The 13,516-nt window shown below is 44.8% G+C and overlaps 3 non-coding genes across 3 annotated transcripts; all 3 read left to right on the plus strand.

Annotated features, from left to right (window-relative positions):
* Positions 1 to 7,842: 7,842 nt before the first annotated feature.
* On the plus strand, positions 7,843 to 7,955 carry LOC144801097 (U5 spliceosomal RNA). The gene has a single exon (XR_013604973.1). It is a non-coding gene; the product is annotated as a U5 spliceosomal RNA (small nuclear RNA).
* Positions 7,956 to 8,655: 700 nt separating this feature from the next.
* On the plus strand, positions 8,656 to 8,770 carry LOC144801091 (U5 spliceosomal RNA). Its single transcript, XR_013604967.1, has one exon. It is a non-coding gene; the product is annotated as a U5 spliceosomal RNA (small nuclear RNA).
* Positions 8,771 to 13,224: 4,454 nt separating this feature from the next.
* Positions 13,225 to 13,340, plus strand: LOC144800925 (U5 spliceosomal RNA). The gene has a single exon (XR_013604804.1). It is a non-coding gene; the product is annotated as a U5 spliceosomal RNA (small nuclear RNA).
* Positions 13,341 to 13,516: the final 176 nt, after the last annotated feature.

A 13,516-nucleotide genomic window follows, 5' to 3' on the forward strand; every position in this document is an offset into this window, starting at 1 on the left:
GTTTGAGTTAATTTGCAATGATGCCTGTGAAAAGGAGTTTACAGTTTTGAAGGAAAAGCTCAATAGGGCTCCTAAGCTTAAGAGTTTTTATCCATGCAAGGAGTAAATAATTACTACGGACACAAGCCTTAAAGGTCTAGGTGCAGTGCTACAACAGAGAGGTAGAGAGGGCATGAACACCATTCTGTTTGTGTCACAAGGGTTGAAAAATGCTGAATCTCGGTATTCGGTAATTGATCGTGGGGCCTTGGGTATGTTTTTTGCAATTAGGAAGTTAAAGACATTTTTGTGGGGGACGAAGTTTGTGGTGAAGACTGACCACAGACTTTTCTAAGAAATATTCACTAATAAAGGCAATGATGGAGCTTTGGGGAGGACAGCGAAATGGGTAATTGCCTTACATGAATAAATCAAATCAAATTTAATCTGCTTTATTCGATTTTTGTATCATAAAAACCATAAAAGCACAGTACAGAAAAACAACCACCTTTCTATAACACATATTGATACATATATTTCCTGATTCGTAAAATTTATACAAGCCACTTATAATATTTATAAAAGGTGTCTTTAACACAGACAACAATTTAAAAAACAAACAAATTAATACATAGTGTTCCTATGTCTGAAAATAGCTTTTAAAAAAGACGACATAACCATGGTTATTTGATCATTTTCTAGGGTTTGGAGCCTCAGAAATGCTATTCTACATTGTCTAAGTCCCCATTTCTTTCGAATAGGAGTTAAAAGCCTTCTCCTTGGTAAATCATAATATTTACAGAACAATATGCAGTGTAGAGTGGATTGGATGGAAGTATCATCACACGGGCATGGTGACAACTTTCTAGACCAAGTATTAGCTTCTGGAAAGGTAACCAGTCTGAAAAAGGACCCGCAGCAAAACCGTGTTAAAAGCATGCGTGAAAAGCAACTCTGCACCTGTACCAGATAGGGTTGAGTACCTTGACATTGCAACATCAGGTGATTCTCCATGACTGGTTGAGTACCCTGACATTGCAACATCAGGTGATTCTCCATGACTGATTTCTTCACTTTTTCGGAAAGCCAGCACTCATTCTCTAGATGGCTTAAACAGTTTGCTTTCAGAATTTTTCTCGATACCCTTTCCAGGCTATTTGGGAAATCAAAATATTCAGGGTGGCCAATATCATACGATAGTTTTTTTTACATAATTAATCCATGATATGCTGGCCACTCCGTCTAGTTTGAGGCAATCCTCAATTACATCTCTATTAAAACCGGTTTCAGCAGAGGTCGACACCTTGTGCCACAAAAAAAGGGGATTTACTTTGATGATATCAGATATGTAAGGCAAACCAAGATCCCTATGACATACATACGTAGCAGTAGAGCCAGGGACAGCTAAAAGATAACGCAAAAAAGCGTTTTCACAGCATTGAATATGTTGGACATCCGCTATTCCCCAGATCCCTGCCCCATATAACGCAGTAGATATGCATTTAGCTTTATAAATGTCCAATAGCTCCGGGACTGGTCTACTATCCAATTTTTTTGAGAAATTAAACACTGCAGCTATTGCTCTGGAGTAAGACAATTGTCTCGCATTCACGGCCGCTGTCCATGAGCCAAACTTATCAAAAATGATTCCCAAGTAAGAGAATCTGTCTGTTATCTATTTTTTCCTTTTAAATTAAAATTTTACATTGTTTACTTTTCTTAACCCCACAGCTCATAGTATAGGTCTTACTTATATTTACTTTTAGACCTCTCTCATTCATGTAAGTAGTACATTTGGTAACTGCTCTTTGGAGGCCTATCTGCGTCTGCGCCATAATCACTGCGTCGTCCGCATACAATAATATGGGAACAGGGGTGTTCTTAATGATTGGGTAATCCTGCCTGTCTTCCGTCAAATAAAGTCCCACACTGTTTATGTATAGGGAAAATAAAAACGGGGCGGTATACATCCTTGTCTTAACCCCTTTTTTATGCTGAATTTAGTTGAGCATTCCCCCTGTCTTACATGAATAAGATTTTGACATGAAGTACATACGAGGTGTTGAGAATGGTGTTGCTGACCTCTTTGATGATGATGCACATGTGTGTGGTTGATGAGGAGATTGTGTCTGAGGAACGTTGGCGGGAGTAGTTGATTGCCAATCCAGTGTTTTCAGAAGTTTTGCTTCTGCCTAAAAAGGGGTGGCATACAAAAATACAAGCTTCTGAAGAGGGAAGGAAGTTTTGGTGCATCAAAGATGAGTTGGGCATGTGTGGCGACCTTTTTCTTTGGGGCACGAGGTTGGTTCCCTCATTGAAACTCTGAGGAAAATTGATTGATTTAGCCATATTTCTCATCTTGGCATGTCCAAAACCAAAGAAAGGGCACGCTCCTTGTATTGGTGGCCGGGGATGGACCTACAGGTGGACAGGCTTGTGCGAGATTGCTTAACATGTTCTATGTGTGAGAAGTCTAAGATGGTGAGGGTTCAGCCCATGGTTGTTAGAGATTTGCCCGTTGGACCATGGAAAGAAATTGTCTTGAATAAACTTGGTCCCATTCATGGGGAAGGACAGCAGCACTATGCTATTGTAGTTATTGATCTGTATTCGAAATGGCTAGAAGTGTGCTTGACAGGGGGGGGGGTGGGGGGGGGGGAATTGAAGCCAGACTTGTGGATGAGTTTTTGGAAAAATTGATAGCAAGGGAAGGTTACCCTGATACCGTATTGATGGATAATGGTGTTCAACTGACCTCCCGAGAAATGGAAGAATTTTTGAAGAAGCGTGGCAAGGTGAAGAGAGAGAGAGAGAGAGCGAGAGAGAGAAAAACTCTGTTACTTAGACTGTAGTCTTTAAACACAATGGGAACCCAGAACAATGGTGACAATATAGATTATTTAGCAAATATGTTACCAATAATACACTTGATAAAAGATACGGCACCTGCATCCTATCTATAGTAGCACCAACATACAATCACAGATCAATACAAACTTTTAAAATTTATAATTTCACCTAAAAAACTTTTATATTAGAGGGAAAAGGAAGACTAAAACAGATTAAAATCGCTATCCCTCCTTCAGTTTCTCCCTTACGAAACTTTTTATAGCTTTCATATATTTTCCCAGAGCAATAGCAATATCAAGATAGAGCATTTCTGTAAGTAGGAGTACTGCTTGGGCACATGATCTTATCTCATATTTTAAAAATATTGGGCGTAAGAACAATTTCCGCAAGGCTAAAACCAAGATTCAATCAAGCAATATGTCAAAATATAATTTCTAGTTCCTAACCCACATTTAAAGATTCCGTCTGTCTGTATCATTTCTGCCTTTATTTTTCTTCCATCAGCCAAGGGTTAATACCAACTCGTACTCTTAAGATTTCCTGCTTTAGCCCTTGATAAGGCAGGGTATTCAAGTACGGGTACCAGGCTTTGTTTACCTATAAGTTTCTTATACGTTAAACTGATTTTTTCAAACTCAGGTGGTCCAGATCCATCTTTCTTGAATATTCCTGACCTTGGAGCCTGAGAATGCTCTTAGTGAAATTTACTTCCATGGACTGCTGTGATAGTCTCACCTTAAAGCGCTCGCCTATTATCAGGAGTCCTTCGTACTTCCTTGGCCTATTTTAGGCTACTAAGTTGAATCTCCTCTCTGCACCATTATGAGACCTTCTGCAAAACACCTGGATCCTGGCGTTTCCAAAATCTTAGCAAAGACATTTGAATTAGGCCTGGGCGGTAAATTCCGTTCCGCTTGCGGAATTTGTGGAATCTGGGTAATTTCGCGTTCCGCGGAGAACGCGAAAATGCCCAAAATTGTGCGTTCCATGACTTTGCAAAATTTTTGCTTGTTCGCGTTCTCAAAATGCGTGTTCGCAAGATATTTCCCCTCGAGCACGCAAACAGCAAATGCGAACAGTAAAAAAGTATCGCGAACAAGCAATTCCGCGTTTTTGCAGAATTTCTGCTTGTTAGCTGATATTTCTTACCGTTTCGCGGAGATTTGCCTAACGCGATTATGCAAATTCTGCCCACCCCTAATTTGAATCTGAATGCTCCACGCTATTGTACCTAACTCCATTCTAATAGCCATGGTGAAGAGGTTTAACAAAGTACTAAAATATACCATTGCTCTAGCAAAAGCCAGTTGCCTTAATTGGAAAAAGGAAGTAATGAAGAAAGTTGAAGTATACAGATTGACGCCTTTACAGCACCACTGGGAATCCCAGTTTGCATTGTTTTGGGGAAGGCTCTCTAGTACCATGGTAGAACCATCATGCGGGAGAGATTCGGAGGAGGCAGTAATGGGGAATGAATGCACAGGTGGTTGGCATGAGAGGGAGACAGAGAAACTCTTAGCTAGGAAATGTAATTTTGATGCCAGAAAAGCTGTAAGGAAAACTGTTGTTGCTGAAGGTGACATGGTGATAATTAGGAGTCCAGGGTGGAATGATAAGAGTTCTAAGTCTTCAAAACCTATTTGGGTTATCAAAGTGTTTGATAATGCAGTCAAAACTCAAGATCACTGCATTTGAAATCTGGGTAGGATTGTAGTGTACAAAGGCCCGGAGAGTCCCTCTGGTACAGTGGTGATAGGAGGAGACAATTGTGATGGTGTGTGTATGGATGATGTCAATACAAAGGTAATGCCCAAAACGTCACCAAGATTCAGTAAAAAGCTGTCTTATCTGAAAGACTTTGGACGGTAGAAGTTTAGTTTTTTTTTTTTTTTTTGTTTAGTTTTCTTTTGAATTGGGTAATTTTTCTTCTTCTTTGTACATACATTTGTTTTTATGTGGTAGGAGGGAGGTGTGTGGCATCAGTGTCTTGGATTTCTGGGGCTCTATATAGTGACAATAGAATGCAGTCACTGGTGTGTTGGAATGTTTGTATTCAACCTGTATGGGCTTTTGCTGGGCTCAGCTGCTGGGATATGGATGGGATCTTCTTCATATGGATTAAACCTGCATTGTAATACTCATACCTGCCTTGACTGGTCCTTGCAAGCAATGTAAGCTCAGGATCTCATCCTTCTGAGAGACATCCTTCTCTTCTGCACTTGAAGAGTGGCACTGCTGTCTTGTTTCATGTGCATCTGGCCTAGACAGATAGATCCCTAAAGTTTCAGGGTCAGTGAGTGTTCATGTGAAAAAGGGCCATAAAGTGCACAGCTATGCGTAGAGAACGGTGATGGCACATACCGTTTCGATTGCACAGATGGTGGGGAAATTGTAAAATTGCTAGGGGACGAAAGGCCTACAGTTCCCCTTCACTTAAAGCCTGCTTCACGCTTCCCATTCCCCCTGCACAGCAGGCACGACGCCTCCCAATGAGCTGAGTGCAAAAAACGTTTTGCACATTGCTGGACTTGGCCATTTTTGCAGGGTCATCCCTGTACTTTTTGCCTTCCTCCTGTATTTTGTCTGACCTGTTTTTGTTGGTTTTATGACTCTGGACACTTTACCACTGCTGATCAGTGCTGAAGTGCATTTGTGCTCCCTGTGGTAAATTGATGTATGGATTAGTGACTCCTTGATTGGCTGGTTTGGTTTACTTGTCAGACCCTAGTACAGTGCACTGCATGTGCCCAGGGCTTGTAAATCAAAAGCTGCTGGTGGACTTGCAGCACTGGTTGTGCCACCCACAGAAGCAGCTTATGAAGTGTGTCTCAGGCCTGCCATTGCAGAGCCTGTGTGTGCAGTCTGGTACTGCCATGTTGACTGGCAAGTGCACCCACTTGCCAGCCCCTAAACCCTCCCTTTTCTACATATTAGTCACCCCTAAGGTAGTCCCAATGGCAGGTTGCTTTGTATGTTAAAGGTAGGACATGCCCTGATGTGTGTGGCATGTCCTGATAGTGAATTACAGCCATTTTCGTTTTTCACTATTGCAAGGCTACCTGTTCCCCATAAGTCAGAATGGGCAGTTTGATTATAACATCTTATAATCCTAACTGACTCAGGGAACTAGGTAGAAACTCGAGTTTAGTATGCCTGAACTCAGAATGATAAAATAATCTTTTAGTGAAGTTGGTTTTAACATTCTTTGTTTGAAAATGCCACTTTTAGAAAGTAGATATTTTCTTGCCTATTCAAGCCTGCCTCTGCTAGGTTGTGTATTCCATGTCTGGAGTTTGAGTGTCAGAGGCTGGGGGATTCCAGGAGACAGGGTGAGTCAGCACAGGGCTGAATAGAGCTATCTGCATAGAGAGTGAGGGGAGGGGTGGCACCTGGGACCTGAATAGGGCAGTGCCCACCTTCCACAATGCTGGCTCCACCTCCTGTGGTGGGTCTGATGTCCCTGGCCCACACTGTCAAAGGAAAGAAGGAGTCCTGTAAACAAAGTGCTCCAGGACTGACCAGAACTGCTTTGGACTAGGTACAGACACTCTCTGCCTCCAGAGAACAAATAGAATAGTAGTATAACTATTAGGGCCCAGACCCCAGAACTTTTGATCACTTCTGGGAATCAAGACAACCCTTTGCCAAGGAGAAGAACCAACAAGCTGTAAGGAGGAGACTGCCCCTGTGCTGTGCTGTTAGGGGTTGGCCTGCAGTGGTTACTTTATTTTCCAAGGAAAGGAGAAAAGGAACTTTGTGTGTACTTTTGCAATCTTGAAGAAGAATCTTCAAGGGCTTGAACTGAGCTTGCCTCCTGCCTGAAGTCTCAGGGCTACAATACTTCACCTCCAGCTCCCCTGAATTCCCTTGCTGTGGAATTATACCTGCAGAGAGGTGCCTACTGTTGTTTGGGCCCTCTGAAGAGACGGCGAGTCGCTGGGAGCTGGAAGCGCGATGCAATGAGGAGAAGCGTTTCGCCGCCGCAGCAGTTGCCTTTGCATCGCCGAAGAAGCGTGCCGCCGCCGCATCTGTTCGCTGTTGCATCATTGACGAAGCATGTCGCATCACCGGAGAAGCGAGTCTCCGCCGCAAAGGTTGCCGTCCCATCACCGGAGTAGTGTTACAGGGCCTGTCGCAGCTCAGAAGTTACAGAGTTTGCCGCACCGCCATCGGGCATGCACGCATCACATCCAACGCTGTCGCATCGCATCGAGACACCATTGTCTTGCACCGCACAGGATCATCGCATCGAGGCGTCATCTTGTCGCATCGCACCGGATCACAGTAAGAAACCGACGCATCACCTCCACTCCGGTAAGGAACCGACCCATCACCTACCCTGCGCTGCAGTAAGGAACAGACGCATCAACTCCCCCGAAGCAAGGAACCGACGTCTTACCTTCCCAGCAACCCATTTGTTTGTATAACATGACGCATCCAAGGTACTTTGAGAGTAAAGTGTTGTATTTACCATCTAAGTTGAACTGAACCCTTTCTACCATTTTAAAGCATATTTTTTGATTACAGTATTGTGGATTTTTGTCGTTTGGTCTTGTGTTAAGTCTAGTAAAGATTACTTATTTTTCTAAACTGATGTGGTGTCCATTTGTAGTGTTTTTACTGTATTACTGTATGTGTTCACAAATGCTTTACACACTGCCTCGGACATAAGCCTGTCTACTCGTGCCATGCTACCAAGGGGGTGATCAGAGGTTATTTTAGAAGTGTACCCCCTTACCCTGACTAGAAACAAGGGTCCCTATTTGGTCAAAGGTACCTACCTCTGCCAACTAGAGACCCCCAGCTCTAACACACATGCCCAAACAGACCCATTTGAATGGTCCATCTTTTTGCATTTCTGTATTTTGAGCAGAGACTCTGCAATTTTGGCCAGTTTCACTCATCCGCCTCGTTCTTGCTCTCTCATGTAGAGCCTGAAACTGGCTCTCAGGTCCTCACCCTCGCAAGTACAGAGTCTTTGTTTGTGGCGCCCTGTGAGAGTCATATTGTAACGTACTCTGGTTTCTCTTCAAAACAAAAATCTTTGGCTTTTTGCAAAATATTTCTGTGGAGAGTAACATTTACGAGTTTATTCAATTTCTTTAAGCCTTACCACAGGTGAGGATGTTTATCATTTGTTTAAAAGAAAAGTATTAGAATTTTGGGAATATCAAGGGGTTGATTAAAGCTTTGTTTGGGTACATGAACTTGGTGTTTTATTTATGATCTCTCTGCTTGCTCATTTGTATAGACAACGTGCAGGAGAGGTGCATCATGGGAAAGAGCTTGTGCAGTGCATGAGATTGCTTTTCTTGACTATCTTGAAACTTCACGATAGGGGCATGTCAGTCATGTGTTATGTATCTCTAGCCTACACAGATATATCATTCCATATTCGGGTTTAATGAAAGTACATGTGAAAAAGGGACTTAAGGTGCAGAGCACAGTGGTGGCTCACAGCCGATCGATTGGAAGGATGGTGGGGAAAGCGTAAAATCACTAGGCGATGAAAGTCCCACAGTGCCACTTCAATTAAAGCCTAATTCACGCTTCCCGTTCCCCTTGCTCAGCAGCCCCAACATCTCCTAATGAGCTGAGGTGTGTACAAAAAAGAATTTACATATTCCCAGACAGACACATGGGAACTGTCCACCTTTTTGCTCTTCTGAGCTTTAAGCAGAGACTCTGAAATTTGGGCCTGCTTTCCTCACCGGCCTGGTTCTTGCCCTCTTTCTTAGAGCCTGAAAATACCTCTACGGTCCTCACCCTCGCAATGACAGGGTCTTTGATGTGATGCCACGTATCCCCAGAGAGCCATATTCTAACTTAGTCTGGTTTCTCTTCAAAATGAAAAAAATCTTTCGCCTTTTACTAATGATTTCCGTGGAGAGGAACATTTACGAGTTGATTCAATTTTTTTAAAAATCGTTTATTATCGTTTGTTTAAAAGAAAAGCGCTAGAAATTGGGGAATATCTGGGAGTTGTCTACTGCTGTTTTTTGGGGACATGAGCCTAGGTCTTTGATTCCTGATCTCTCTGCTTGCTCATTTGTATAGACAGAGTGCAGGAGAGGTGCATCATGGGAAAGAGCTTGTGCAGTGCATGAGATTGCTTTTCATGACTATCTTGAAACTCCACGGTAGTCGGCAGTTTGTTTTCTCTTCTCCCAATATTCCTGTTGTCAGAGGCCAGACGTCACCCTCCTTTTTAAAGGTGGCACCTAGATTCATGCTGTGCTTTTCATAGGGTTTGCCCGTCATTTCTGCCCGTTAGAGGTGCCCTGAGAGGGTGGCCAATCCTGAGTCAGATTCCTGAGACGGTGGCCAATCCTGAGTCAGATTCCTCTCAGGTACACTTGAAGCGGCACGCCAGTCCTGTTTCATGTGCCTCTAGCGTAGACAGATATATACTTCTATATTCAGGTTTAATGAAAGTACATGCTAAAAAGGGACTTAAAGTGCATGGCTATGTGCAGAGCACAGTGGTGGCTCACAGCCTATCGATTGGAAGGATGGTGGGGAAAGCGTAAAATCGCTAGGGGACGAAAGTCCTACAGTGCCACTTCACCTAAAGCCTTATGCACGCTTCCCGTTCCCCTTGCCCAGCAGCCCCAACGCCTCCTAATGAGCTGAGGTGTGTACAAAAAAGAATTTACATATTCACAGACAGACGCATGGGAACTTTTTGCTTTTCTGTGCTTTGAGCAGTGACTCTGAAATGTGGGCCTGCTTCCCTCACCGACCTCGTTCTTGCCCTCTTTCTTAGAGCCTGAAAATACCTCTCAGGTCCTCACCCTCGCAATGACTTGCTTACCGCAGCGCGCTTGTTGTTGCTTACTATTTTAAAAAAAACGTTATACTTATCATTTAATTGCGCCGTATATCTGCGCTACATTTTAATTAGATCGCGCTGCATACTTGCGCTTGCTGCAATTCACAGGACTGTGTGGGGCAACATTAGAGCAATAGTTCTTACATGCACTATAATCGTTGGGCTCACCCTGCACTTTGCAGGACTCAGGGCAGCTAGGCACCGACATTCATCGCCTCGCGGCGTTTTAGGCCGCCATCTTGGGAGAGGGCATCTGGGGCTGCCGCTTTACGGGCGCCATCTTTGTTGGGGGACTAGTTGCTTCCCTTACACTCCTCCCACGTATAAGGTTATTTAAGATGGACAGGCAGTCAGCGCGCAGCGATGGCGCGCAGCGGGTGCGCGCCGGAGGTGCGCCAGAGGTAAGCCCGTTTGCGCCCGTTCGCGCACAGGACGTGCCGGGCGCCGGTAGGGCTGCTTCTTTGCGCCGTTCCGCTCCTAATTATTCTCGTGACGATCTTTTAAGACTCAACTCTGGCAATATTCCTAGCCACCAGCCTTCTCCCATCAGCAGACAGCGAGATTCTCTGTCCTGCGGATTACTAAATGTAAGATCTCTTAGTAAACATTCAGAAGAAATTACTCTACTCATTGAGTCTCATGAGTTAGACGTACTCTTCATGACAGAGACCTGGACTAATGCTAATAGCACGGTGGACTTAGGACTAGCATGCCCGGCGGGCTATAAGATCAGACATAATCCTCGGGTAGGGGCCAGAGGAGGAGGAGTAGGGATGATCTATAGTGAGACAATAGATCTTTCCCAGCTTGATATTAAGACAATCCCAGGCTGTGAATTAATGGGCTTCTCAATTAATGGTCAGGGGGCGCACTCTATTCAGATCTGCTGTGTTATAGACCCCGGCGTGCGCCCTATCCGCTGTAACAGAGCTCATTGATATTATCTATGATCTTTCTAATTCGCACACGAGGCTAATAGTGTTAGGAGACTTTAACTTATGGCCGGACGGTTCGACCGATTCAGCCTTTAAAGAGCTGGTCCAAGCTAACTGTAATATTCAGCTACAGCAGTTAGTACTTTCTTCGACCCATGTAAAGGGTCACGCACTTGATCCTATTTTTGCCGACGTTGGCCAAGTGATCATACGAAACATTCTTCCTCAGTGTTGGACGGATCATGCACTCGTCCATTTCTATCTCTCACCTCCCACCTCATTAACTAAGAAAGGCAGCTCAGGGGCCACTAAGGTGAGCAGACAATGGTCTAAGCTCCTAAAACAATCTTCTCTCCCCACTCTGCTTCCAGACGGCTTCTTTCTGAGTGACAATGTAGACGCGAGCTATGAGACTCCTAGTGTCATTGGATTCACTAGCCCCACTGCGAAAAACTAGAGTCAGAACAAAACACGCAATGCCGTGGTTCTCAGAAGAACTCCATCAGCTCAAACTTCGGTGTAAACGGGCTGAGCGGAACTGGAGAAAGCAGTACCTCGAGGTAGATAGAGCCCTTTTTAAACAGGCACTGGCGACTTATAAAGCCCAGATCAAACAGGCCAAGGCTAGCTTTCTGGAGGAATCATTGCTGTCAGCGGTGAATAAGTCCCAGGCCCTATTTAAGATCGTCAAAGATTTGGCATCTCCCGCTTGTACTGTAAAGAACATTCCTGCCTCTCAAACTTTATGTGACTCATTGGCACAGGCCTTTGAGGATAAGATTACAACGATTTTGAACAACCTTGCTACATTGCCAGGTTCTGCCCCTCACATCTCGGGCCATCGTACCTCTACGTCTACTTCTGAGAAAGATGCCAGTCTGGCGCAATTGAATAGTTTTCCCCCCCGTCCTTTGAAGATTTCTGTGTACTGGCAGACGGGGTATCCTCGGGCTCGCCATTTGACCCCCACCCACCTAAATTTTGGAAACTATTCCGGGAAGAGCTCTTCCCCCCTGTTTTCTATCTGCTGTCAGTCCCTCGAGTCTGCACGGGTTCCGGACTGTTGGAAGCTGGCGGTGGTCTCCCTTCTCCTGAAAAAGGACACTTTGGATCCTACCTGTCCAGCAAACTACAGACCCATCTCGTAGCTCCCATTCCCAATTAAAATTCTGGAGAAACTGGTTACTAAACATCTTTCCAGTTTTATGGAGACTAACGCCTGCTTGGACGTGGCCCAATTTGGCTTTAGACCCGCCCATGGGACGGAGTCTGCGTTGGTGACAGTGCTAGATGACCTGCGGACGCGTGCCGACCAAGGTCGAGCTGCTTTTTTAGTATTGCTCGACATGTCGGCCGCGTTCGACACGGTCAACCACATGATCCTGATTGGGAGACTGAAGGAAATAGGGGTGTCGGGATCGGCTTTTGATTGGCTGGTGTCTTATCTTGACAACAGACACCAAATGGTGGCCCTGCCTCCTTTTAAATCCAACACTAGAAGGGTTGGGCAGGGCGTGCCCCAGGGATCGGCCATCAGTCCGATCCTGTTCAATCTCTACCTCCGTCCCCTGATCCAGCTGAAAAAATAATTCGGCATATCAGTCACCAACTACCTGATGACACCCAACTTGTCTTCTCGTTTGAGGGCAAGGAGGCCGTGTCACAGGAGACTTTCCATCAGTGTATGTCCACCACGGCGGAATGGCTGAGCCTTCATTCTTTACAATTCAACGGCTCCAAAACTGAGGTACTACACTGTTCAATGGATCGTACCCCTAGGCCTTTTCTATTGAACTTTTGGCCTCCGTCTTTTCAGGGTACCAGCCTGCCGGCCGAATCAGTTCGTAACTTGGGGGTGATGTTTGACTCCAGCCTGCAGTTAGACGTGTCGATAAACAAAACAGTGGCCACCTGTATGACACTGCTGCGGATGTTGCGGAAGATACTACCCTTGCTTCCCGCACATACCAGGCCAGAGGTAGTGCGGAGTATCATCTTAAGTAGGCTTGACTACTGTAACTCACTACTTCTGGGGGCACCTATGATCCTGGTGGGAAAATTGCAACGTGTTCAAAACTTCACCGCCAAATCAGCCCTCTCGCGCCGACGCTCTGATTCATCCACAAAAGCACTCAGGGATCTCCACTGGCTGCCAATCCCCCAGAGGATTGATTTTAAAGCCCTTTGCCTGGTACATAAGGCCCTTTACGGCCAGGGCCCTTCCTCTTTGCAGGATTTGTTTTCCTGGTATGTACCGTCTAGATCTCTCCGCTCGGCCTCAGCCCGTCTGGTGGTAGTTCCCAAGATTTTGAGGACCAGGATGGGAGGCCGATCATTTAGGTTTACCGCGGCGAGACTGTGGAATTCCTTGCGCAGCATGGATGATTTTATTCCTTTTAAGAAGGCCCTGAAAACGTATCTGTTTCCAAAAACTTTGTAAATTCTCTCTGTAAGCTGCGCAACTGCCTAAATACTGTGTTTGTATCATCCAAGTCGAAGCGCCAGGATACCCGATGGCTGACAGTCATTGCGCTATACAAATACACCAAAAAAAACAAAAACAAAAAAAAAAAACATGACGGGGTCTTTGATGTGGTGCCACTTACCCCCAGAGAGCCATATTCTAACTTACTCTGGTTTCTCTTCAAAACGAAAAAATCTTTCGCCTTTTACTAAAGATTTCTGTGGAGGGGAACATTTACGAGTTTATTCAATTGTTTTTAAGCCTTACCACAGGTGAGGCTGTTTATCGTTTGTTTAAAAGAAAAGCATTAGAAATTGGGGAATATCTGCGAGTTGTCTGCTGCTGTTTTTTGGGGACATGAGCTTAGGTGTTTTATTCCTGAACTCTCTGCTTGCTCATTTGCATAGACAGAGTGCAGGAGAGGTGCATCATGGGAAAGAGCTTGTGCAGTGCATG

The sequence above is a fragment of the Lissotriton helveticus genome, chromosome 12, assembly GCF_964261635.1.
Source record: "Lissotriton helveticus chromosome 12, aLisHel1.1, whole genome shotgun sequence".
Taxonomy (NCBI): domain Eukaryota; kingdom Metazoa; phylum Chordata; class Amphibia; order Caudata; family Salamandridae; genus Lissotriton; species Lissotriton helveticus.